This window comes from Canis lupus, chromosome 4, assembly GCF_048164855.1.
Source record: "Canis lupus baileyi chromosome 4, mCanLup2.hap1, whole genome shotgun sequence".
NCBI classification, from domain to species: domain Eukaryota; kingdom Metazoa; phylum Chordata; class Mammalia; order Carnivora; family Canidae; genus Canis; species Canis lupus.
This window is the reverse complement of record NC_132841.1, coordinates 28,059,911-28,086,768: the sequence shown is the minus strand read 5'-3', so window position 1 is coordinate 28,086,768 and position 26,858 is coordinate 28,059,911. Positions and strand designations below refer to the sequence as shown.

At 50.4% G+C, this 26,858-nt stretch overlaps 1 protein-coding gene and 1 long non-coding RNA gene across 24 annotated transcripts in view; one reads left to right on the top strand and one right to left on the bottom strand.

The window, feature by feature from the left end:
* The window catches only part of KCNMA1 (potassium calcium-activated channel subfamily M alpha 1), a 718,149-nt gene that overhangs the window by 183,636 nt on the left and 507,655 nt on the right, over positions 1-26,858 (top strand). The window lies entirely within an intron of this gene.
* LOC140631525 (uncharacterized) lies at positions 1,424-3,336 on the bottom strand. Its single transcript, XR_012029066.1, has 3 exons — positions 3,115-3,336; positions 2,690-2,732; positions 1,424-2,267 (listed from the first exon to the last, which is right to left on the bottom strand). It is a non-coding gene; the product is annotated as an uncharacterized lncRNA (long non-coding RNA).

Sequence of the window (26,858 nt, the reverse complement as noted above, 5' to 3'; positions counted from 1 at the left end):
GCACCCACCTCAGAATTGTTGTAAGGATGTAGTGAGCTCATACTTTCAAAGAGAGAAGGCTTCGAGAAGGGCTCCGTGGTGCATGCTGAGATGCCTGCTTGCCCTCCACCCAGCCCCCAGACCCCGGCCTTGGACTCAGGAGATGGGCCAGATTTGCTCGTTCTTTCCATTTGATGTAGCATCATTTGTACAGATGAGAAAGCTCTGCCCCAGAGAGGGAGAGAGGCTTTCTTAAGGTCACATGCAGGAAGGAATGGAGAGCCTAAGGGGACAGAACTGAGAGTCCAGGGCTCCCAGAGCTCCAAGGCCTTTCTTTTCATATGCTAACCCACTGAGGGTCTTTCCTTTGCCAGGAGCATGGAGAGAAAGCTGTTTTTTTTTTTTTTTTAATTAATTAAAATGGTTAAACAACTTCTCCTTGGGGCAGATGGAGTAGGAGTGGGAGGGATGCCATAGCCCTGCAGGAGTCCCAGGGGATCGTTTGCGTTGTATTCTGTGGGAATGGCCTCCCCTTGAGGTGTGCAAAAGGGCGCTGGATGGGAAATTTCCCTGATAATCTTCCCATCTCACTCCTGGGCCCTGTGATGGAGCCCGAGGCCACCTGTAGCTGGAAAAACACAAAAGCATCGGAGCCAAGGGTGCTGTTCCAATCCCTCTTGAAGGAAGGGCTCTGAAGGTAGGCTCAGCTGCCCTTGATGTGAACTGCTCTTCCTGCTGTGTCTTGGCCACATTCCGAAAGACCCCTCAGGGTTCAGGAGGTATTTCGAGGAGCTATTCCCAAACACCCTCCCTCCCTGCTTTGTGTCAGGGGAGATGTCAGTTTGGCTGGGACATGGGGTGTGATGATGTGCGGGGGTGTTCCCAGATCACTGCTTCCCTTCTGGCCCACCCCAACCCACCCCTGGCCCCGGGAGAGTGGAGGGATAAGGGGGCTTCAGAAGATGCCAAATGATTTCTGATTCAGAAATGGCAACATCTGACCTGAGCCTCCAAAGTGTTTTCCAGGCTGCTTTTCAAATGGAACCAAAGGTTAGCCTGTGGATAGATTTGTGACAAAATAGTAAAATGTAATAATGTTCATGTTAGCATCTACGTGGTGAATATTCATGTGTTCTCTGTGAAAGTCTTTCAACCTTGCTGTATGTTTGAATTTTTTTTTTTTTTTGTTATCAAATGTGGGGGAAGGAGTGAGGACTTTGCAGTGGACTGCCTAGGTGGCCAGTCCCAGCTCTGCCCCTTTCTAGCTGGGTGATCTTGGACAAGTTACTTAACCTCTCTGAGTCTCAGTTTCCTCCTTTGCAAAAATGGGCTTAATTCTAGAACAGTGTCATAGGTGGTAAGCTAATGCATTTGAAGTACATCTTGGGCAAGGACTTGGAATGGAATCTGATACATTTATTTAGTTGGTAAGTATCCACCATCATGATTATTATCAGTTTTGTTTGGATAGGGTCTTAGGAGAGGGCATTGAATTAGACAATTAGGAGGTTATTAGTAACATGAAAGAATTATTCTAGGAGTGTGGTCCCATATGGAGGAAGAAGCCTGGTAAAGGGGTTTAAACAGAGAGGGCCAGGGATGGGTGGAGAAGTCAAGGCAGCAAGCATAGACTCCACTCTCAGAAGGCTTGTTAGAAATAGGAGGGGAGGGGAGGGAAGCGGGGTGGGGTAAGAGGAGACTTGTTTGTGGGGCACAGGGAGAGAGAAAGAGGGCCAGGAGGGAGGAAAGTTGTAGATGGCGCCACCTGGCTCCTCAGAGTGGGGTCCTGGGACCCACAGCAGCCACGCCACCTGGGAGCTCATTGGAAAAGCAGAAAGTTTGTGCTTGTGGAAGCCGGAGAAGCGTGGGGCTGGATACCCACTTGAACTGCCGGACCAGCAGGGCCTTGCCAGTCTCTGGCAGCATGCTCAGGTGCCCAGTCCCATGGCCTGCATCAGGACGCGGAGTCGAATGGTCCAGCCGGGCTCTTTGTCACCGTTCTTGGGGGTCCAGGCACCTTTGATGGGGCCCCAGCTGGACCTTTGCAGTAGCTCTTCCCCACTCCCAGCAACTGAATCGATTAGGTCCACCCAGCAGTTTTCTCTTGCTCTTCCTCTTGTTGGGCTCCTCTGCCAAGTGGTGTCTCAGAGGAGCCGTGGGCCAGCGATGTCAGGGCCATGTGGTAATGAAGCAGGGGGGCAGGCAGTAAGCTTACTTGACACCTCACACTCGAGGGAAATTCTGGAACGTCTAAACCAGAGATCACGGCCAGGGTTTGTGTCACTGACCTTCAGGGGATTGACATTTTTGCAAAATTAGATGCCAAGAAAAAATTGAGAGTCCACATGAAGGTCTAGATTCCTAGCTTCTCTTGAAAAGAAAAAAAAAAAAAGTTCTACTGATCTATCAGATCTTAGCAATTATCTGGGTTTGAGTGGCAGGTGCATGGGATGTTTAGGTCACCCCTGTCCCTTCAGGCTTATGGTCCAGGCTCACCCTCCTGAGCAGTTGGGTTTGTCAGCCTGGCCTAATGCAGCTCCTTCTTTTAGGGGAGTGGCCACTGGCGAGGCAGGTTCAGGGATTTGCCTGAAGCCATGCATTTTGTCCACAGAGCAAGGTCCTGGCTCCCCGGCCCACACATATCGGAGGCCCCTCTCTCTGTAGCCCTCCCATCAGAAGCCTCATGCAAATTCTAAGAAATCCCATTAACCTGGTCAAGAGGGTCTTGGGTCCGTCCACCTGTGAGGCAGGCTCTAAAGGGATGAGATAACTCTTTGTTAATAATAATTTTATATAAAATTATCACAAACCAAGCTCCCCTTGGTGAGTCGTTCTGAGTTTTCTATCCATGAATGTTCTTCTATCTTTGCACCCCAAACTTTTACCTGTTGTCAAACTATATAATAAGAGCTTTAAAAGACATGAAAAAACCAGCCAACGATCCCACCAGCGTAGCACAGCAGCTCTCCCTGTCTTTGATTTTTAAAAGTGCTTTAAATCTCAGAAAAAAAAGCTATTCTTATTTTTATCTTGTGCCACCGACAATATATTTTAACCAATTTCCCGCCTTCCAGCCTCCCTCCCTCCCTTCTCCTCCCCGTCTTTTCTTTTCCCTTTCCTCCCAGCCTTCCCTACCTGATAACCGCGAGGCAACACAATGCTTCTATTCTACCTCCAGAGTTTTTTGCTGGAAGGAGACACAGTCGCCCAATCTGGCTCAAAGAACAGCCCAGGCCCACCCGTGGCAAAGGAGCTGTCTGTCTGCCGTCTGGCTGGCCAGATAAGTTCCAGAGCCTAGGGGGCAGGAGGGAGAAAGCTGAGCATTGGGACGAGCTAGGAAAGTCTCCTAGCTCTTACTTTTCCATCTACTAAAGTAGAACATTTTGGCGGAAGGATTGTGTGTGTGTGTGTGTGTGTGTGTGCACTTGTGTGCATGTGTAAAGAGGTAGGCCTGGAATGGAAAACTTGTAGGCACCAGGAATCCCCTCCCTTTCCAGCCTGGGACATTCAGATCTTTTGATGCCTCTCACCCACGCTAAGTTTTAAGCTCAATACGGTCATCTTTCCTGGGTATGACGTTCTTAGCATTTATGTATATTCATTTCCAAGAGTTAACTGTGTCCGACGGGGCATATTTCAGCACCTGGTGATAACAAAATATAAATGGTACATCCCTGGGACGACTGTGCCCTGTGCTGCTGGAGACAGCCCATGCTTTGGGTGCCAGAGTAGCTGTGTGACCTTGGGCAGGTGACTCGACGTCTCTGCGCTTCGTTGCCTTTTCTGTAAAACAGAGATGACCGTTCCCAACCCTGCCGGGGTTGGATTCATTAGATGAGATACTGTATGCAGAGCACTTAGCAGAAAGCCTGGCAACCAAACGGAGCAGGGATTCCAGTTCCCTCCCCCATCCTTCCCCTGCTAATTTTCTTCAGAGCTTGAGAATCTGCCAAGGAGTTAATAATCTGTTAACAAACACTTACGTGTTCCAGGGAAGCTCAGACTATAACGGGTGGCTTTCGGAGAGTGGAGAACCTTCCTGTAATGTAAATAGTCAACTCCAATTTAAGCCTTTAACTCTGGTGAGCCTCCAGTTTTGCCTGTTTCGGTTTTTGCTGCCCGGCCACAGAGAGAGGCAGAGACCCAGGCAGAGGGAGAAGCAGGCTCCCTGCAGGGAGCCCGATGCGGGACTCGATCCCAGGACCCCGGGGTCACATCCTGAGCCAAGGGCAGACGCTCAACCACTGAGCCACCCAGGCGTCCCACCCTCTCTGGTCTTTTATGTCCATGTTTGTAACCTGAAGAGGGTGGATATATTTAACCCTGGAGGGGGAAGGGGCAGGAACTTTGGAAACCCAACTCAGCCAGCGGCCCGGTGTTGTTCAGCATTGTCCGTTTCCCTCCCCTGGTTTCTTTGACATGAGCCGTGTCCTTAACGCTGTTACAGAATCTGGACGTTGCCAGAAACGCTTGGGTTAGCTCCGGCTTTCGGGTTCCCCCAAGTGTGGAAAGCACACTATGGGGAGCACGCCAGGTACGAGACCTTGAATCTCCAGGAGGAATACAGCTCCTTTTCAGTTTTCCTCCAGTCTTCCTGGGAGATCTGGGAGAGAAAGCCTCATTTTGGTGTTTTGAGCACCTCTTGACGCTCACCCTTGTTCCTTTGGAACAAAGTCACAGCCATCCGGCCAGCAAGCAGCTGCTCCTTGGAATTACGTGACTGGGTTTTGCTTGGCGTTGTGTTTATTTCGAAGGCTTTTGTCTGTGTTTTAGACATGATACCAGTTTTTTACATTTGGCAGTGTTACAAGGTTCCATTAAAAAAAAGCGAAAGCCTGAATTAGTGGTACAGGTGGCGTGTGGATAGGGCAGGGTTAGGATGGGGTGTGGGGTGTGAACAGCATGTTCAGGAGGCACCGACTAAGCCAGTCTCCTGGATTGGTCCCCAAACTGCTGACCTTGACTCCATTTCTGACCTCACCACTGACAAGTAACATCGGGGCAACTTCTCTCAACCAGACGATTCTCTGAAGTCAAGAATGGTGTCTTTTTCCCTGCTTGTCATCCTGCGCACGACAGAGGGACCTGGCCTATCACCCTTATTCATCTGCTTGATGACACACATGTCAGTGGGCCACCTGCTTCCTGGCAGCCTGCGCTGGGCCTGGGAGTCTGGGAGTGGGGGCCAACGCGCCCCAGTCTCCTGGGGTTTCGAGGACACAGGTAGCTGCTGTGGTTGACTGTGGCATGTCTCATATGAAAACATTCACATTCGTCATGACTTGAAAACACGCCTGGCACAGACCGAGGAGAGGTGGAGCTGGCATCCTGAGGGTGGCCTCAAGATGTGTGGGGAGACAGGGCTTCCTAGTAGTGGCTGCTCCTGCAGAGCATGCTATTTGCCTGTGCTGCTCATGTGCAAGCCTGTTGGGCACTGTCCAGAGCCGGGATCCTTGCCCCGGGGCCCACCAGTCTCCCCCATGTAGCAGGAAGGAGACACCTGGTGCTGGTGCAGTCAGCATTTCCATGGGGGAAGATGGCCCAGATGGTGAGACGGGTCCTGCTGCCAATGTCTGAGCGTGCCTCAGTACCCCCTGCCCCGACTGTGGTCAACACGGCTCTCAGACTAGCCTTTGTGCGGTACTTCCCAGAGGCAGGTGTATGGCTGGCCGAGCAGAAGGAAGCTCGGAGCCAGCCGGTGACGGTGGGGAGAGAAGCCCTGGGTTGGTGAGGGAGGGACAGCTTCGAGGCCATGGCATGTTGGTGTCCTGAGGAGGATGGCTGTGCTGAGCTTCCGTGGCTGGTTGTGGCTCTGACTGTGCTGCAGTTAACCCTGGAGCCTGGGATTCGGGCTTGGGATGATAATGACCTTGTGCCACCCTCTGCTTGTCGCTGCTCTTTGGGTTGGGATGGCAAAGTGATCTGTCAAAAACAGTGACCGAAGTCACTTTTTCAACAAAAAATAAAAGCAGACCTAATGATTGTGGCCTGATTTCTGAGCGGTTGGCCTTCCTTTGTTTTGAAATACGAAGTCATTGCTTCTTTCTTACCGTGAACAGACTTGGCTGAGCTTTTCTCACCCCGACGCGACTCCATCCCTGACGTTGGCCCCTTCATCACCCTAGCCTAGTTCCTGGCCTCACACCTGTCTTGGCCCTGTTCTCTTCCTCACCTCACCCCTTGTTCCTCTGTGTCTGTCCCACCCAGGGATACAATAGCAAAGTCAGTTTTGCCTCTTGCTTGATAATTTAAAAACTGTTGAAAGCCTGGCAATTGGCTGTTTAAGTGGTATCAGAATGTTCCACCTTAAAAATGACAGGGCCGGGAAAACTCTGGGTTGACCGTGGGGGCCTCTTGAGTTTTCTTCCTTCTGGGCCTGGCCTGGCCACCACCTCCACGTGTGATGATACCTTTCACTTTCCCGGGGCTCTGCTTCCTCATTGGCCGCCACAGGGATTTGGGCCAGATGAGCAAGTCTTTTTATTTCTGGATGTCAGTCTGCTCCTCGGTGGGACAGTGACGCCAGAGCTAATCTCCAAGGCCTCTTCCCATTTTAAAGTTCTTGAGTCGGACCCCTGAGGACTATACTTAAATTCCATAGTTGTGGGGTGAGGCAGTGAAATCAGGACACTTTATAAGGAAGGCCAAGTGTGGTGCTGAGACAAATGGGTTCAGGGAAAGAACACGAGGTGATTATACTTTGTGCAAAGCAGTAAATAAGCCTCCAGAAGGCAAAGTCCCTTTGGCTTCATGGTTAAGCATTATCACTGTACCTTGACGGTGCTGGGAAGGAGAAAGGGGAAGGGAGAGGAGTCAAGGTGTGGCCCTCCGAGTCTGGAACCCTGCAAGTGAGAGAGACCTGCCGAGTGCTTTTCCAGTCCTGAGGGCCCCGGCCTCTGAGCCCTTTGCTGGCAGGTTTCTCACAGCACAGATTCCAGGAGGAAGCCACAGACATCCAGCATTTGCTGTTGCATTCCTGTTACAGCTGTTGGCTGAGCTCAGTGGCCTGTGGTCACCTCTATATTTTTCAGACTAGCTGGAGCCACAGTAAACCAGGAGAGGGGTCCCAGGCCTGCCCTCCAGCTCAAACCCTTCCCCCATTCTGAATCCTTAACACCCTTCTACTTGGAAAGCCCCAAAGGGCCTGGAGCAATCCCTAGGACCCTCTTCTGCTCCTAGGGCTGAAAGAGGAGCCCTGGGACACCAGAAGCTTAGAGGTAGGATTCTATTTCAGTCCTCATGCAAAACTGTAGAATGTCACACCATCAACACTTTCCTTCTGGATATTGTTTTGATTGTTTTGCAATCTGAGAATGGGAGCCAACCTGTGGCTCGTCCAGCACTTGGTCTTGGAAGCTGAGACCATCAGGGGAGTGAGTGATCAATCATTGCATGTGGTGGAGCCAAGAGTGACAGGACACTGGTACCTTGACATGCTGCCCTTAGGAAGGACACTGGACCAGCTGATCTGAGCTGGAAATTGATCTCTTATGTCTTGGAACTGATGCAAGTCCCCAGATGGACAGTGGACACTTCACTGGAGGGCCCACATGCCCTCCCTAAAGAGCAGTTCTCTGCAGCCTGGAAAGCCTGGGGTGGAATATGACCCAAGAAAATGATGAGACAGGATAGAGGGAACTGGGGTGGCTTTACAATGTTATCGATGATCTGTGAATTTTAATCAAGGCATGGCAGTGGTGGAGGCCTTGACCTTTCCTGGCTGACATATTCCTTCCACCAGCCTTCATCGAGGCCCGCTCTATGCCAGCCATGATACAGAGGTGCATCGTGTGGATGCGGAGATGGGTTAGGTTGAGTGGCTCTAGTGGGACTAGCACTGTGTTGGGCTGGCGTGGTACGAGGATGTGATATTAAGTGGTGCCGCCCTGCATCGTCCCGTGGTTAAGGTCATCACCAATGTGAGGTCCTCCTCTGCTCTGCCTGCAGAAAGTACTTGCTTTGTTTGCTCTCCTGGGAAATATTCATGCTCTTAGTTCACTAGCTTTAGCTTCCTGGTTGGATATTCCGAATGGTGGCGGTAGAACCAAATTGTGACATGGTAGTGAGAAGCTGGACTTCTATCTTATAAAATAGCATCCAAATCATTTATGCAGGAGGTTGTAGACTGGGACTCAAGACTCCAGGCTGCTAGACGTGGCTCTGGCCCTGCCACTCATCTGTTAATGATGCTTAAAAACATGACCCACTTCTTGCCTCCATTCATCTGGTCATTTGTGGGGGGTGGTTGCCCCCCACATGTACACATTACCACATGTACCAAAGTCTCACAATATGGTCCTTGAAACATTACTCTGAAAGATGGAAATAGATAATAAAGGGGTCTGTTTGGTAAAGTTTGCCAAATACTAGATTAAACAGTTATCCCATGGGTTTTTCTACTGTAGAACTTTTCATGACCTTTAATTTACTAATGTCAGGGATCACCATTTCCGGGGCGGGGGGCGGGTATAGGTATCATATGCCATGATTCCCAGTTTTAGTTGGGAAACCCTGAAATACTTGTGTTATAGGGGAGCTTACTGAACTAATATTCCTTGGAATCTACTTTGGGAATTGTCGGGCTGGATGGGTGGTTCTCAACTGGTGGTGATTTTGGCCCCTTGAGGACATTTGGCAATGTCTGGAGACATTTTAATTGTCACAACTAGGGAGGGAGGCAGGATGCCACTAGCATGCAGTAGATAGAGGCTGGGGATGTGTGTGACAGCACACAGGACAGATGCCCACAACATAGACTTACCTGGTCCAAATGTCATAGGGTGGGGTTGGGAAGCCCTGGCTTGGGGGGTGGGGTCCCTAAAGTTCCCGCCCTTCTCCCAGCTCTAACACTTAGGGAATTGGGTGGTTTTGTGACACTCTCCAACATGGTTTGCCCTGTGAGATCTCTGGCCCTTGAATGCCGTTGCTCTCTGGAAGGCAGGAGAGGTGACGCTACTGACTCCAAGCTGCATATCCGGGCACCCATATGCTCAGTAACCATGATCTGGCATTTTTGGCAGCTCAGAGGCTGGTGGCGAGGTGAGAAGAACATAAAGTCTCCCTTTCCTGGGTCTTGTTTTCACCCTCAGTGGCCAAGCTGGGGGAGCTCACTTTGCTCTGTTGCCCGAGAAACTTGGATTTCAAAATCCGCTGCCTGCCAGGAGCTGTTCCTGCAGATGGAGCTGAGATTCCAAGAAGAATCTCCAGCTCACAGATTCATCAACTTTATGAAGTTTTAAAATCACAGATGGTTTTTATGGATACTCAAGGTATTCCAAGCTTTTTCTGCTTCCTCTTGACCCCCATACCCCACTTCTCCAAACACACATTTTTCTCCAGTAACCAAAACACACTAAGTAATGGAAATTCCGTCACAAGCTGGCCCACAGAGACCCGGATGGGACTGGTGCAATTATATCTGAAGCGAGGCACTGTCATGACTAATTAGCCTCTTAGAGAAGTGAATTTTCCTATGGACAACATCAGGGAAATCAGCCTGTTGCGTCTCAAGGTGCACTCTTTGTAAGCTTCCTGGCCTTCCTCCCCAGGCTTTGGAGGTGCGCTCTCTCCACAGATGTCCTGCCACCCGTGCACCGTGTGAATAGTGCAACCCAAGGTGGAAATTCACTTTGTGCCTGCCCTGTCTGCCCCATCAACCCCGTGCTTATTCTCATCACAGAGGGCCTCATCACCTTTAGGGGCCAGAGCCATTTATGGAGAACTTGCTGCTTCCCAGAAGACAGCGTAGGCAATGATGAGCAGGCTCTGTCACCAACAGTAACCTAGGAGGCCTTGGGGAAAGCGTGTTGGGATTTGCCGTCTATGTCTTTCCCATCGATAGAGAGTAGAGCATCATCCTGTGTCCAGAGATACCAGATGAGACTGAGTGAGTGAAATTTATGCAGCCAACTTTATTGACCACTGGCCCCGGAGGGATTGTATGAAACACCATTTTCAAAAGGACGCTCAGTGATGGATGACTTATTGGGGAAAGCTCTAGGCCTTTGCCTGCTTGGTTCAGATATTTGTTGAGTATTAGCCATGTGCTAGGGAGTCCTGCTATTTCTCTTGAGGGTTGCAGAATCTGTAAAATATGGACACACAGAAAGGGGCAGGGAAAATTCTTATAGGGTTTTGGGTCAGGCTTAGAGGGGACAACAGTGACCTCCTACTGCCGGTCGGCACTGCCTTGATATGCCTTCGGCAACCCTGTGGACCCTCACAGCGACCCTCTGTGGCAGATATGAACAGTCCTCTTTCCAGGTGAGGGCACTGAGGCTCATGGGAGGTTAAGCTAGTAACCTAGTAACTCCAAGCTAGTAACTAGCAAAGCTAGGCTTTGAACTCATTTCCAGCAGACTCTAAAGCCATGCTCTTCTTAGGTTTTTTTTTTTTTTAATTTTTGTCTCCCATGAGTGCTGAATCTTGAATCTTGAGTTCTTAGTTCCCCAGCTGGTATCCAGTCTCCACACTTCAGTGCTCCAGCTAGGCTCCAAGCTCTGGGGGAGGGTCCCAGGGACCATAAAGGCTGTGACAGCGCCATGGTGCTCACACGGAGTAGATGAGCTGTCTAGCTCTTCCTTTGGAAAGAATTGCTGTGCACTGTGCTCAGAAATCGCATGTGCCACATGATAGAGCTGAGTTCCCCCAAGAAGAATTTATCAAGTCCTGGCTGCAACCTGTAAGTGGATTATAAAGTTAATTTAGCAGGTCACAACCAATGCTTAAAAAAAAAAAAAAGTAGTAGAAGAAGATATAACAGTAAATCCCTGGTACTCAGGTTCGGTGTTGTTTCATGAGTCCTTTGTTGCAATTACTGAGGTACTAGGTGCGTACAGGTCACAACATAAAGTGTATTTCTCTGTGGGTGAAGGTCACAGGTTTGAAAGTACTGCCCTGGAGGGAAATTGGGCATGCAGCAAACACTCCAGAGAGAGGCCTGTAGTGTTTGCTTCTTGAGTCTCTGCTGAGGGATGGGTTGAAGGAGGCAGAACATGTCTTGGCAGGTGTGTGAGCAGGGGTTGGCGGAGAGCTCACTCTGAGCTGGGCTCTCTTAGGTGCCTTGGAAGCTTCAGAGATGCTAGAGAGGAGGCCCCTGCTGGCTCTCAAGGTTCTTCCTTTCCCGTCAGAGAAGACAACTCTGCCCAACAAGACAAGAGGATGTAACAGGTAACACCCTATAAGAATAAAAACCTAGTGGTGCAACATAGCTGTGGTTAAAAGCATGAACTCCATAATAGATTTAAGTCTTCGGTCATCTCACTTAGTATCCACCCTGACCTTGGGTAGATGACTGCTCTTGCCTCCGCGTTCTCATCTGTAAAATGAGCTCGATAATGGTACACAGTTGAGTCAAGTTGTTGTGTGGATTGAGTTAGTATCTGCAGAATGCTCAGAACAATGCCTGGCACAGGGCCACCTACATTTCTACACCTATATACTATATGCCTCATTTGTCATGTGAGCTTGACTGGAGTGCCAACAGAAGGCTTTACCAAGGCAAACTTGAAGCAGGGCTTGAAGCTCACCCCATTTAATATTATTTTCATCATGATCATCATAACTACCATTTTCCTGTCATAGGGATGCCTGAGTGGCTCAGTGGTTGAGCGTCTGCCTTCAGCTCAGGGCATGATCCCGGAGTTCCGGAATCGAGTCCCACATCGGGCTCCTTGCATGGAGCCTGCTTTTCCACCTGCCTATGTTTCTGCCTCTCTCTGTCTCTCATGAATAAATAAGTAAAATCTTAAAAAACAAACAAACATATTCCAGACACCCAACAGAGTCTTCCATGTATGCCCTGTAATCCAATGATGTGGAAATCCTTATGCCCATTTTACAGATGGGGAAATGAGTGTTTAAAGAGGAAAAAAAAATAAAGAGGATCCATGCCAGGCCCCAGACCCAGGTTGGTCTGGCTCAGAGGCCTGTGCTCTTGAACCAGAGGACACATTCTGTCCTTGACCTGCCACTACTGCTTCCTTTGAAGATGTGGCAGCTGGGTCCTTTCCTGGTCCTGAGAAAGGGTAGTATCCTCTCCACTGGGCAGAGGGAAGGTTGGAAGCATGGCGGCTCTATGGATTGCCCAGACCTACCCTGTGAGGTGACCCATTCACTACAGAGACCTGTTTTCTTGGTGGCTCCTGCAGCTGCTTGACCTCTTGATGGCCTTGTCTGGTTCTGCTGAGGTCAGAGCTGTGTCACAGCTCTCTGTGCCCCACACCTGGCTCATCTTCTCTCCATCTCAGAAGTCGAGACCCTGACTGGACAGAGAGCCTGTGACAAATGCCAGCCCCTATTTGAAGTGCTGTGTTAAAGAGGCTTCCAAATAAGATGCGTGGCTCAGCAGAGACTCATGCATTTTTAAATGCCCTCCTGCTTTTGGAAACTGCTGGAATCATTAGGGCTCTTAGTCATCTGGTTCAGCACTGGGGAACTAAGGATCTTGGCTCTGTTCTCAGCAGGAAAAGTTCTTCTGCCTAGGAAGCCAGGAGGGCAGCCCACACTGCCTTGGCAGGTGGGCCCACCCCTGGACCTGTGCTTCCAGGTAGGTGTGGACCGATTAGCAGCTGACTGATGGGAAAGAAGGGCAGTGAGAGTGGCTCTAAGCTACAGGCCTTTGGTGGACTTGGACTTGGCACCCACTGGATGTCCAGGTCTCCCCCAAACACTGAATAAACGTGAAGGAGGAGGCTGGGCTGGGGAGACACTCGGTGCATAAGCCTAAACCCAAGCACTGTAGGAATCGGGGAAGGGAGTCTAGGGGGATTGTCGTGGTCTTGAGAACTTCCCACGGGAGAGTAAACTCAGGTCAGGGCAACTGAGGGTTTGGAATTACTACACTGGTAGGTAGGTCTGGGTGGTGTCTTTACACATAACATTTTCTCTTTTAGGAAGCAACCACCGGCACTCCAACACTCACCTATTCATTCATTCATTCACTCACTCACTCACTCACTCACTCACTCACTCATTCATTCATTGTTCAACAAATACCTCTCCCATGGCTGCTCTGCTCCAGGCCCTGGGTGTAGAGTGGTGCACACAGTAGCATGCCACCTCTCCTCCTGAGCTCATGGTCTAGCGAGGGCCTCTGGCATTAAACAAATAAATCTGCAAACATCTTTGAAATTAATCCTGTAGAGAGTCTGACAGAAGCAACTAATGGGTTGTTGAGAGAAAGGAGAAGGGGGGGCTCATTTAGACTCAGGAGCACTGTGCCCACCCTTCGAAGCCAGGCAGCAGCCCACTGCCTTCATGACATCAGCCTTTCCTGGGAACACTGTCTCCCACCACTTAACAGACCTGTGTCATGCTCTCTCTTCCCCTCCCGTGCTACATTCTACTTTTGCTTAATTTTGGGCACTTGTCTTATTTGCTTTGACAGATCTTCAACTCGTGGAAGGAGAGGCTGAGTTTTATTGTGTGAGAACCCACTATGAGAATTCCCTCTATGAGTGGGTACAGGTAGAGTGTTGTTGAGTGAATGAGCATAGGCCTCCATTCCTACCCCAGAGACACACAGGGGGATGTGTCAAGTCCCTGTGACGAGAGTGCAGGCTTCAGAGCCAGCCTGCTTGGGTTCAGCTCAGCTGCTTACTGGCTGCGTGACCATGGGCAAGGGCCTGGACTTCCCTGTGCCCCTGCGTCCTCATCTGCAGAATGGGAGATGTTAGGAAAGTTGTCGTAATGCTGAAAGATGTTAGGACATGTGTACTTCTTAGATTCGTACCCGGTCATGGTAGCTGCTTTACAAGTTGGTAGTAACGTGCCAGAGATATTCAGCATCTCACAAAATTCTCCTAAACCTCTGGCACTTATTTTATTTATAAAATAAGTATTTATGATATTTATTTTGTAGCTCTGAAACCTGAGGTTTTGAAAGGTTTACTAACCTGCTGCAAATGAGATTTTGATATGAAACAAAACAAATATAAAATCTGCAAACCCAGGACTTTTGTACTCTGCAATAGCATGCCATTCCTCTAGCTGGTTTAATTCTCACATCGAGGTATTGGCTGAGATGTGGATGTTCCAGAAGTCTTCTCTCCCGGTCAAAGACTAATGTTCTGTTCATGGAATGACTGGACATTTGAGAGTAGATGCTGTCCTTGGAAGGGATGAGAGAGGGAGTACTTAACTTCCAGTGTGTGTGTGTGTGTGTGTGTGTATCTGCTCCACCTGTCTCAAAGAATCAGGCCTCTCTCTTATTTTTCAAGGGACTCAAGGTAGGAGATAGTATCCCCAAAATCTCATAATCTATCATGGTGGCAGAAAACATGGCCTTGGTCTATGTGTAAAACACTCGAAGCCTTTCAAGTTCACACCGACTCCATGTGAGCAGTCAGCCATGGGTTGGCAGGGGTTGGAGAGGCAAGGAAGGTGTTTGATTGGTTCTGATTTTCTATTCTGTGGCCCCTGAGCTTGAGAATACAGAGTCCCCATCCCGTGACATCCCCTTTCTCTCCATCAACAATGACAAGCTGTGTCCACATTCCCTTTCTTGGCTCCCTTATGTCCTCCTTGGGCACAAAACTATGTCTGCCTCTTTTGAGAATAAACATTATACCCCTTATTTTTCCAACAGGAGAAGGATATAATTTGTGGCTAAAACCAGGGTGCTCAGGTTATGAAAATATCCATTTCTAGCTCAGACCCAGAGGAAAAGAAGCTGTTTGTCATTGTGAAGTTCTTTGTGAGTGTGTCCCGATAAGAAAGAGACAGGACCAGTGGAACCAGGATGGGGAAAAGCCAAGTCTCCTTAGTCTATTCATTGACTTTTTTTTTTTTAAGACTAAAAAAAGGATCACATGGGTTTTGCCAAAACCAGCCCCACGGCAGGAATCCAACAAAACATCATAGTAATACTGTCTAGATCATCTAATTTCCAAAGAGAGACCCCAGCTCAAACACCCATCAGCTAGCAGTGATGCGGAGATGGTCACACGATCTGAGGGCCGAGGCCTGTCGTTCCCCTAAAGTTCTGTGGACAGCCTCTAATGTTAAGGCTTAGCCAGACCTTCATCTGGATCCTGTGTATGTGTGTGTGTATGTGACTCTCATATCTGTGACGGCAAGAAACACCCTCTTTGAGGGAAAGGCTGCCACACACTAAGTGACTTAAGACAACAGAAATTGATTCTTTCATAGTTCTGGAGGCCGGAAGTCCAAAGTCAGGGATTTGCAGGGCTGAGCTGCCTGTGAAACCTGTAGGGTAGAATTTTCCTTGCCTTGTCCTAGCTCTGGTAGCGGCTGTCCATCCTGGACATTCCTTGGCTTGTGACTGCCTCATGTCAGTTTCTGTCTCTGCTGTCACTTGACCTTCTTCCTGTGTCTCTGCCCTAACGTGGCATTCTCCGACCTGTGTCTCATTCTCCTCCTTTTGTAAGGACACCAGTGGTACTGGATTACTTGATTATATCTGCAAGAACCCTATTTCCAAATAAAGTTACATTTACAGGCACTGACGGTTGGGAGGGCTTGGGGTACACAATGCAACCCATTACGGATGCCTTGCTCTGATCCTAGGAAGATGGCTCAGGGTTTCTTTTACCAGCATGAGGAAGTGGACAGGTTGGGATGTTCTTGGGAATTAGGTCCTTGGAAGGAGGAGGAAACCTCAGATGGAGGACTTATGCCTTGAAGGCCCTCCCTGGCCTCCTTCCTCCCACCCTGCCCAGATAGATGTTTCTCAAAATGGAGACCCAAATTGGCAGCATCAGCATCAGCTGAGAATTTGTGAGAAATGTGAATTCTTAGGCTCCAATCCCGACTTCCTGAAGGAGCAACTTTGGGGTAAGGCCCTGGAATCTCTGTTTTAATAGGTCTTGCAGGGGATTCTGATGCACAGTGAAGTTGGAGGACTGTTCTTCTAAGTTCTGCCCTTTTGTCCTCACTGTCATACTTTCTAATGGGGTTGCCCATGGATAGTGTTAGGTTTGGATTAAAGTAGAAAATTCTTTGGTGTAAAATGAGTTTGGGAAGTACTGTATTGGTCTAAGTCAAACAAGTTCCTTGACTAGTTCTGAGCTTTTGATATGCTCTATGCACTAAACATGGAAAATTTCCAGAAAGGGGAACAGTAATGTTTGCGGATTTCATCGACAAAAGAATGAGCCTTTCTGTGTGGTGTGTCCCATTGGACAAGTGTTCTACAGAATACACACTGGGAAACTCTGCTCTCATCCACACATCAAGGCATTCAACAAATTTTTATGAATCACCTTCTAGGAATCAGGCCCTGTGCTAGGGGAATACATCCGTGAACAAGACATAGTTTCTCTCTCCATGGAACTTATAGTTGTGTGCAGGAGTTGGCAAACTACGGGCTGTGCGCCAAGTCTGGCCTGCCATCTGTTTCTGTATGGCCTGCTAGCTAAGAATGGTTTTTGCATTTTTTAAATAGTTGAAAAAAATTTTAAATGAAGGACATTTTATTTATTTTAAATGTGAAATTATATGAAATTCAAATTTCAATGTCCATACATAAAGTTTTATTGGAACAGAACCTCTCTCTTCTGTTTGCATATTGCCTATGGCCACTTGTGCTCTATAATGACAGAGTTGGGTAGTTGCCATAGAGACCGTGCCACGTATGCCCCACAGATCCTAAAATATTTCCTGTCTAACCCTTTACAGAAACAGTTGGCCAACCCCTGGTCTAGTAAAGCAAAGAGGCTCTGAACAAGTTTTGCAGGTGCCGTGAGTGTTACGGAGGACCACATAGAGATGGAGGTTGGAGGGGACATTAGGGAAGGCTCTCCGGAGAAAAAATCTTGAGGATGAACAGAAAGTCTGGAATATGACAGGGTGGAGATGGTTGTTATAAGAAATAGTACATGTAAATCCAAGAGTCAGAAAAGAAGACCACTCATTGAAGGAGTGGAAGAAAGCCCAGCATGGCTGGAATATGAAGAAGGTGAGGCCAAGACTGGTTCCATATGTGACTAGGTGCCAGGCAAAGGCCAGACATAGAAGAGCAACTCTGAAGACCCTGCTGAGGATTTTGAACTTTGCCCTAAGAACAATGGGAGCTAATTGAAGAGTCGAAGCACAGGAATGGTATGAGTGATCTGTAGTTTGTGACATCTCTCTGGCTTTGATGTGGAAATGGATGGAGGACTGGAGCAAGAGTGGACAGCGCACAGATAATTATGAAGCTTGGCTGTCCATCAGGGGAGATGGAATGGGGATGGAGAGAAGTGGATTTTGGACGTAACATCTCCATGACATCTATGACACTCACCCTCCCTCCTTCTGTGCACTGCCTGACGGCCTAAAGAACCTGTCTCTTAGGTGCTGGGCATGCCTCCTCTTAAACCCTGTTTATTAATCAACACTGATTGCTTGTTGCAAACCTACCACATGTGCATTTGGCAGAGTGCTAGATGTAGAATAAGAATATATATATACACACACACAGTACAGAATGTATTCTATAGAGGCACCTGGGTGGCTCAGTCAGTTGAACATCTGCCTTTGGCTCAGATCATGATCTCAGGGTCCTGGGACCAAGCCCCATGTTGGGCTCCCCGCTCGGTGTGGAGTCTGCTTCTCCCTCTGCCTCTCTGCTCCCCCAGCTTGTGCTTATTCTCTCTTTCAAATAAATAAATAAATGAAATCTTAAAAAGTATAATATGTTTATATTCCTTATATTTAAGAACTAGTAAGATCAGATTTCTGACCTCGAGATTCTTAGCCAGGGGAATGATGGATGTATCCACAGTACACGAATGTAATGAGGGCTCATAACCAGAGGTGCAAGTCGTTCTCTTAAGGAACAGAGAGTAAGTGTTGAAGAAACCCCGGTGGGAGATATTAATTCTAATTAAGAGACCTGGTGAGGCTTCATGGTAGAGGTGGCTTTTAAACTTCATCTTGAAGAACTTGTGGGATTTGGGAAGGAGGGGAGAGGTAATGAATCCAACACGAGCACAGTGATGAGTTGATGGTGGTGTGAGGTGTGTGCAGGGGAGGGCTGGGAGCAGTGCAGGGTAGTGGAAGGCTCACTCTTTCTCTGATGGCCAGGGCCCTGCCTACTTCATCTTATGACCTCCTGAGGCAAGTAGAAACCATGAAACACATGTCCTTCGCTATGACCTTGTTTCTAGGCACCGCCTTTCACCTGAACCAACAACTACTGTTATCCACAGGAACAGGTCCTCTTGGGGGGTGCAGCCCATCCTTCAATGGGTATTTCTGATTGCCTTTGACCTCTGTGTTGACTTCTTCCTTCTGGCTGATGCCTAGCCCCTGGCTGTGCCCCAAGACCAATGACTTTGAATGGAGTTTGCTCTGGTTTTTGGTTCCGTTGTCCGGGGCTGTGACACAGAGTCATTTGTAATCTGAGTCTTCTGTCCTGTGCCAAGAGATATTTAATAAATGTGAGTGATGATGATGGGTCCCTTAAGAACAGTTTGGCTGATTTATTTTTAAAGCCTTTTTTAAAAATAGTGAAATAAAACAAATATACAGAAAAGTATATAAACATAAAAGTACAAAAGAGTGAATAATGATGACAAAATACTGATAACCACCAACTTGGTCAAGAAATAGAATATTGCCCACAGCTTCTCTCTATGTCGCTTCTCCTTGGCCAGCTTCTCACCTTTGATGTGTCAATGTTAAGAAATACTAACAACTACCCCTGTCAGGGCTCCTGGTCAGAAAACGCCGCTGTAGCAGGAGAAGAGAAACAATCTTGGGATTCAGGCAACAATCCGACCTTCCTTCCAGAGCTGCCTGCACAAAGGAGGTCCCATCTCCATGAGTTCTAGGGGCTGGACTGGCCGTTGCCATGGAAACTCAGGGCTTTTGCAGGATGCCTGCTCCGGTGATGACCACAGTGCTCACACAGGGGCCCCTGCCCTCATCGTGGTTGTTAGATCCTTACAGTAAGAGACTTGTGAGGTTCAAAAGAAGCTTCCCCTTTGGGTTATCTTCGTCCCCATGCCCACCTGGCGTGGCCCTCCTGAGCACAGTAGATGGGGCGCGAACGGAGGGAAAGCGTGTTTTCTTTTTGTCCAAGGGAGATGGTGGGTCCTCAGGGGGAGAATGTGCAGAGCTAACAACAGTTCAGTAGTAATTCATTAGTAAACTTGACATTCAGGTTATGGACATTTTTGCAAACTGCATTTTCTAACAATCGTCTTGGGCCCCCCTCTGATTACAGTCTGTATTTGTAGAAGGAGGCTAGTCTCAACAGGCAGGAGGGGAAAAGCAATTTCCATTGGAAGAGAAGGCGGGATGGCTTTGCCCCCTGTTCTCGGAGAAAGGTGTGTGCCTTTTGAGATTTCAGCTGTTGAATCACCTCCCCCCGCAGCTCCTCAATATTTATATTGGGTGCATTGCAACTAGATTTGCAAACTCAGAATCCTGGGTGGAAGAGAGAGGGAGGGATGCTTTGGGAAGGAGCCCCTGTGTATGCAGGTGTGTGAGCAAGACCTTTTGGCTTCCTGTTGACTTGTTTTCTATATCTAATTTCATCTTGGGGTCAGACCTGCCACTTTTTCAAGCGTGCCCTGCTGACTGAGGTCCAGAGCCGGGGAAAGGGTGTGGGTGCCCCTGGGGGTGGTGAGCCGCCACGTCCAGACACTCGGTGTGCTCTGTCTGGGTGGAAAACCTCCTCTGAAGCCAGACTGAATCACACCAGTTTCTAAGACATTCCTCAACCATGTTAGGCAAAAGAGTCCCCCGCTGACAAGCTGGGGTAGAAGGAAACCTGATATAATTTTGGAAAAACCTTCTTTGAGAGAGAAGGTTCTCACAGCTGCAGAGCCGCTCCCCACCGTCCGGGGTTGGAGGGGTCCCAGGCTACAGGAAGGAGATTGATGGGCACAGGGGTGCCAAGCAGAGAGCTGAGGCTTTGCAGTGCTGGGGTGCTCACCCTTCCCAACTCCCATCGGGGATCCAGAAGGAGAAACAGTCATCTGAACTGGTTAGAAATAGAAGTCCCCTCGCTTCTCCCCCGGCTGTTGAATCATTGTTATTATTTCACATTAACAGCCAGTCCAGACTGTCTTGTATTTGGCTGCTGTGTTGGAAACCTAGATCCAGACGAGGGTTGTGGGAACACAGGAGCATAGGAGGCTGAGGTTTGGGCCTCCAGCTCGGCCTCCGAGGCGGGTGCAGAGCCGGAGCATGGGGAAGTGGGCAGCCCTGCGGAGCCTGGGCACCCTCCCTGGGCGGCCGTTCACGTTGCCAGGTCCCTAGTGCATCGTGTGCCTGGTATTTTGGCCATCTTTCTGCCTCCTGAGGCCTCTCTGATTTGCTGGGCCTTGGTTTCCCGAATGGGGGTCATGTCATACCCTGGGAAAGGCGGTAGGACCACCTCACTGCGACAGCTCTTTTGATCCAAAGCGCGACACCATCCCACGTTCAGGCACGTGGAAGCGGCAGAAAGATGTTCGATGAGTGAGAGGTCTATAGACACATGCTGGATCAGGTCCTAAATCGTGGTGGAAATTTTCCTGGAGTGGGACAAATCCTTTTGTAAACAAGAACATTCATCTTTTATTTTTGACTGACGTGTCTGGTGAAGCATGTGCCTCTCAGAAGCCCCATGACATCTGATCTTGTTTGGGATTTGGTGTTTGTGTTTGAAAACGTAGCTGCACTGAGGAACAGCAGTTTGGGAGCCAGCACTCGGTGCAAGGCTCAAGCTGTGGAAACTGGCCTGCTTTAGCCAGGATGTCAGTGGTGCCCAGGAAAGCACTTGCTTTTCCAGTGCCTATCTATTAATCACCTGCTGGATGCCAGACACCCTGAGCCTTTGACTTCAAGTTGCTTTCAGGCTAATGGGGGCAAGGGGACGTGTGTGGATCAAAAGGCAACGAAGACTGCCGGCCTGTGCGTGTCCAGTGACCAGGGAGAGGAACAGAGAGCGAGGGCAGGAAGAGCTGTCCGGATGGAGCCAGGGAGAGGACTTCACTGGACCCCCGGGAGTTGATTGAGTGGGGGTAGGGGGTGCAGCTGAGTGGAGAGCAGTGGGGTAGGCGTCCCAGGATTGGGAGCAGCTGGCACACAGGTTGGTGCTGAGGACCAGGTCCTATCAGGGAGGCCCCGGGGGGAAGCGAGCCCAGTGCACCGTGGGGAAAGCCGCAGGCAGGCCTGAAGAGCAGGCCCCAAGGGGTTCTGGGCAGTGGGCAGTGGGGACTGGGGAGGATTTTGAGATTCCAGAAAACATGAGCAGAAGGAAAATAAAGCAAATAGAACAAAACCCAGAACTCGTGCGGTCATTCCTTCGGCGCACCATCAGGTCCCCGGGCTCTGAGGATATGCAGTGAACAAGCCCGGCCGAGACCCTGGCGTCCCCGCAGTCGCGGGGGTTGATGGAGAAGGAGCGCCCCCCTCCTCCCCGCCTCAAAAGTGGCCCCAGGAGAAGCATGGCGAGCTAAGGGGATGGAAGAGGCCTGTGTCCTTCGGGGCATTGGACTGTTGCTTGGATGTTTGCCAGTTATTCACCTCTTCACTCGGGGTTGCCTCTGTCCGCGGATATGGGGGGCAGTGGTTAGCCAAGCGGTACTCCCACCTGCAGCCAGCGGGTCCCCTGGGTGACCGGGTGGGGCTGTGGCTACAGGTGTACCCCGCCCCGGGGGTCACTGGGGTTCTGGGCGCTTCCTGCCGTCCGAGTGAGGACTTGAGGACCTGGCAGTGACGCTGCGAATCAGGACCCTTGGTGTGGCCCCGAGCCCTGAAAGCGGATGCGTTCTCCTCTCCTGGTTCTGATGGGCACTGGTGGCGCTGTTGGAGTCCCTCCGGACCTCGCCTCTGCCCCGTGCGCCCTGCCTTTCCTGGCCTTGAGGCTGTCCCCGATGGGTGTGACGGGCCCACGCTAAGCTCCATGTAGGGGCTGTGGCCACTGTGCTCATGCACAGCCTCTCTGCGGCCCTCACTTCCCATCCGTAGAGTGAGGACCAGGTGAGCCATTCCTGGATTTTCCACGAGCTACTCAATTACTCTTAAAGACATAGAGAATATCACAGGGTTGCCAGCCTTTTCATTTTGAGAAGCAGGAGCATAAAAAAGAAACTGTCAAATGCCAGCTCTACCACCGTTGTCATTTCATTAAAAGGGCATATTAATACTCAACAAAGGAGTGATGACATAATGTCAAAGAAAAGGACAGTTCTTCCCTGGAGAGGAATGTTGGCCGTCCTTCACTGACATCCATCCTTACACTGTCCCGCCGCTTTTCATTTCCATCCTTCCTCCTGGAGCAGCATGGCTGTGTGGCCCCACACACGGGGACCTTGGGACCAGAGGGCCTGCGAGCCCACCTGCCAGGGTCCTTTGCTATCGAGACCAGATGAACCGGTCCCTCAAACATCTTGAACTCTTTGTCTTGGTGGTGACATTCATGTTCCCCCCCCAACCACGTCCACAGCCCTGTTTTGATTCATTTGCCTTCCCCCCACCAACTTGAGTCATAAAAGTTAACTTGGCTGGGATATGGAGATTTCTGCCTTCTTTTATGAAAATGAGGGTTTTGGATTTCCTGTGGGTCTTAGTTATACATATCTCTAGTCTATCTTGACTAGAAGCCAGATTTGGCCTCCGCTTTGGTGAAGTGGACAGAAAGGAGGTTTGCTGTTGGGAAAATAAGGATTCACATCCTGATCGGCTCTGTTAGCCGGGGGGACCTCGAGCCGGTTGCTTCTGAGGCCCTCCAAGTGCACCGTCTGGCACTCGGCTGGTAATAATAACTGCTGTTTACTGAGCCCTCGCCTTCTGCTTTGCGTTCGTCCTGATGGCCGATCCTCACAGATGCTCTCCGAGGAAGGTATTTGTAAGCCTGTTTCCTTCCCCACGAGGAAACGGAGGAGGCTAGGATGAGGTTCTAGGTTGCACAGTCGGTAAGAGGGGAAGCCAGGAGTCAGACTGCGGCTCTCGGACAACAGCACCTGTGCGTGCCACACTTCTCAGGCCGCCTCTCAGCCACGTGTGGCTCTACACAGTCTCTTCTGTGAACAGGCTGCATTTCCTTGAAAAGCCCCCCTGTCCCCCATTCCGTGGCCCTTGGCTCGTCCTTTCTGAAGGGACGGAATCAGACTGCCCGGGTTCCAAAGTACCTTGCAATGTTGACCTCTACAGTTTTGTGACCCTGAGGTTCATTTCATTAAAAAAAAAAAAAATTTTTTTTAATTGAAGGAGTTGGAGTAGTCTCCTTGAAGCAAGAAGGCATGCTAGATTGCCAGATTGCCTTCCCCTGAAATACAAGAGTCTTGCTACAAAGAAAGGGATTTATATTGAGCTCATGGTCCTCATGGGGTTTGGAAGGTCCCCGTGCTAACCATAGACCCTCAGAGAGCCGAGGTGCCTCAGTTTCCCATTTTCACAATGGGGATAATAGGATTTAACTTGGAATCTTGTCAACAGGATTCACCAAGATGCTACATTCAGAAAATTATACTCGTTCTTCATCCTTCTGAACTTCTCTGGCCCTGCCTCAGACCTGCCTGGTGTGATTGCAGGTGATTCCTCAACTAAAAGACAAATGAGGTTTTTGTCTTCTGACTCGGCCCCGGGATAGTTTTCTCATCTGAGGGTTCATGAGACATTCTCCCCGGGCAGGGACAGGCTCTCCTGCAGACTCGAGGGTCAGCTGCCGTGTCTTTGCAGGTGGACAGATGGACTTGGGCCCGGCCTGAGTCACTCTGGCTGAGGGATCAGAGCTGAGGTCTCTGCTAACACAATTCCAAGTCTCTGAGGCCCCGGTGGTGGACTCTGGGCTGTCACGTATGTTCTCATTTTGTTAAGCTAATTGTGGGAGAAGGAGATTATGAATTTGCATGTGTGGAGTAGTGGCTGAGATGTACATGTTCGTCCTGAAAGTTGGGGGTTGCCTTTCGATTTAAGCAGCAAGTGTGGCCCTTGGAGAACACATCTCACTACGGGACATTGTGTCTCATGGGTCATTCTGTTCCCAGGTTGGATTCTCTTCCCCAGGCCCTTTCTCCAACTCCCCATCCAGACACAGCATGACCAGATTTAGATGTCTGAACTACAAAATTTTGTTATTGAGAAGCCATAGGGTATGAGATGATGGTTTCAGTAGTAGTGATAAACAGCATTTTATGGGGCGATCCCATCTCTTCTTTGTACATTTTGCCTATCCTGAGGCAGCAAGGAATAGAAGAAAAACATGGCCTTTAGTCTTAGAATAGACTGGATTTAAATTTCAGTGCTGCCACTTATGAGATGAGTGATCTTGGAAATTACTCAGCCTCTCTGCGTCTCATGACATTCCTACCTTGCAGCCTTACTGTGAAGATTAAATAAGATGGTGTAAAACCCCCAGTAGAGGACATGGCCTGTGGGTACAGGAGGGAACACAGGATTTCCTGAGGGGCAGCCCTGCCCCACGCCCCCGGACACTGACCAGCCGCTTATGGTGTTTGCCAGAAGGGGCCCTGGGCTCCCCCAGCACTTCACCTTGGGGGACACGTGCTAGTGAGGGGCTTGCCATCCAGGCCTCAGGGTCAGGTGCTTTGCAAGCCAGACAGAGCCTTGGGGAGCGTTTACACAGCCCCTTTGAGTCTGAGACAAAGAAACCCAAGGCACAAAGATGGTAAGTGCCTTGTTAAAGGTCACCCAGCCTTTTTCTGCTGTCACCTTTTTTTTTTCCCCCACAAAGACCTACGAAGAGCAGTTATTCACACACAGCCCAGGGAGGGTCTTAGCAGTGAGACACCGGACAGTGCACCCAGGAAGCTAGAGCTAAAGATGCCTGTGTTGATGAAGTTTCTTAGGACCCACAGAGAGACCCAGGAGACTTGGATGGCTTTCTGACACCTCAGAGCACTTGGCTTTGTCCGAGCTTCTTTGCAAGCTCTGGTGGGCATTGTACCCCTTCTCTGGAGGCGTAGCCCGTAGTTTTTAGCAAAGGTGATAGCTCCTGGGTAGGTCCATCTGGCTTGGACGTGGAGTTGCCTGCACGTGTGAGGTCCCGGGAATGGATGGGGAGGCCGTGGGGTGCAGGGGGGGCTCTGACCTGCGAGGGAGGGGTTGGATAATCAGAGCTTCTCCGGGATAGAAGCCAGTCTGGCAAAAACTCCCTCCGCCAGCTCCAGGGGGCCCCGGACGCTCTGCTGCCCTGCTTCCCCCACCCCTGAGCATCAGGGCTGCGTCCTCTTGCTTTTCTCTCCTCTGCAGAGCTCTTGCCACGAAAATCCCAGCGGATGGTGCCCACATTATGCTTTATTTGCCTGAGCTGCTTTAGGTAATCGGTCTAATCCCTAATACGTAGGATTACCAGTTCCTGGGAGACTGCCGGGCCGGGCCCACGCCCAGGACGTGAAGGAGGCCACACCGAGGGATTTCCCCCTGGCCTGCTGGGAAGGGCTGCGGGTATCTGGAGGGCCCTCCCAGCACGAGGCCTGAGGCCTTGAACCAGGTCCTGGTAGCCCCGTGGGTTTGCGGACACTGAAGTTCAAGCATTTCTGGGTCTGAGGCCAGGCTGCGCCCCCAGAATGTCATGATCATTGCCATGGAATAAAGCATCTTTTAAAAGCTACAATGGGCCAGGGGATTTCGAACTTGCTTCCCCCACAGAAAACCACTTTATTCCAACGCGGTCTCGCCCAGGCTCAGTGCAAAGGTGCTTGAGCCTTCGGCCTTCCCTCGCTGACCCCCTAGGGTCCTAGGGTTACTTGGGGCTCTCTGTATTCTGTGTCATAGAATGCAGGGGGCTGGGCCCCAGGAACAGAAAATTATGGGCTTAACCCACTGCTCCTTCTCATCTCTTGCACAAGGGCTCTGCTCAGAGAGGCTGGGTGACCGGCCAAGGCCCCACAGCCTGTTCCTGGCAGAGCAGGGCTACAAGGCCAGCTTCCCAGCATTGAGCCCGGAGCTCCTCAGGCCGCCACCATTCCTCGGGCAAGAGAAAGACTCCTGCTCCATGCCCCACTGAGGGCAGCTGCGTGCCGGGCTGCTGGGGTCAGTCTCAAAGACAAGAGGGTGCAGGAGAGGTGGGGAGGCTGCCACTGGAGATGGGGTGAAGGTTGGCATTGCAGGCAGGGGGAAGGGACGACTTGGGAACAGCATCCTGCAATACAGACTCTGGGAAATGAGTTTCCGACGGTGACCAGGGAGATGTGAGGACAGCGTGGGACTTGTAGTGAGACCCAAGGAGAGGACAGATGGAGGCTTCCAGTCCTTCCTTCTCCTACAGCCTTGGGGAAGCTGAGCGTACAGGAAGGATGCTCGAGTGCAAGGCTCGGGGCAGAGGATGCAGGCGTGGGACTAACAGGGAGGGGGCTTGCTCCTGCCTCCGCTGTGCCCCCAGGGGAGGGGGGATGGTTCCTGGCCAGAGGACCCCCCTACCCCTCACCCCACCCCACAGGTGCCTCAGGCCTGCAGGACTCAGCCCGGGTCACCTGCATCTCCTCCTCCGGCCCCATCTGCATGGGGTGCCTGCCTCCTTGCTTAGGAGGAAGGCTTCGCGGCCTGTCAGCTTGCCCATGCTCATTTCTGATTCGATGGGTTTGCTCCACGAAGGGTGATTTATGGCTCTGAGCTGGTTTTTGGCCGATAAAGGAATCATATTTTCTCTGTCCTTGATTTAACCACCCTCTCAAGGCACAGGGACCTCGCAGAAGGGTCTCTGCGGTACACGCGGTACCCTGGAGCGGGGCAGACTGAGTCCTCATAATGATCATAAACCCTTCATGGGCACTTGGCAGTTGTCCACAATGCGTCCACACACATGACCCACTGGCTCCTCCCTGGGAGGATGTCGGAACAGGACTCAGGTCTTACGGGTGTCAGAGAGCTGGGCCTAACTTCTGAGTGCGCCCCCCTGGGCCAGCTACTCAGGCCCTCAGCTGTGCAGAGAGTTGCTGCAGTCGTGCTCAATGTCAGTAGCTGCTGGGGGTAGCGTT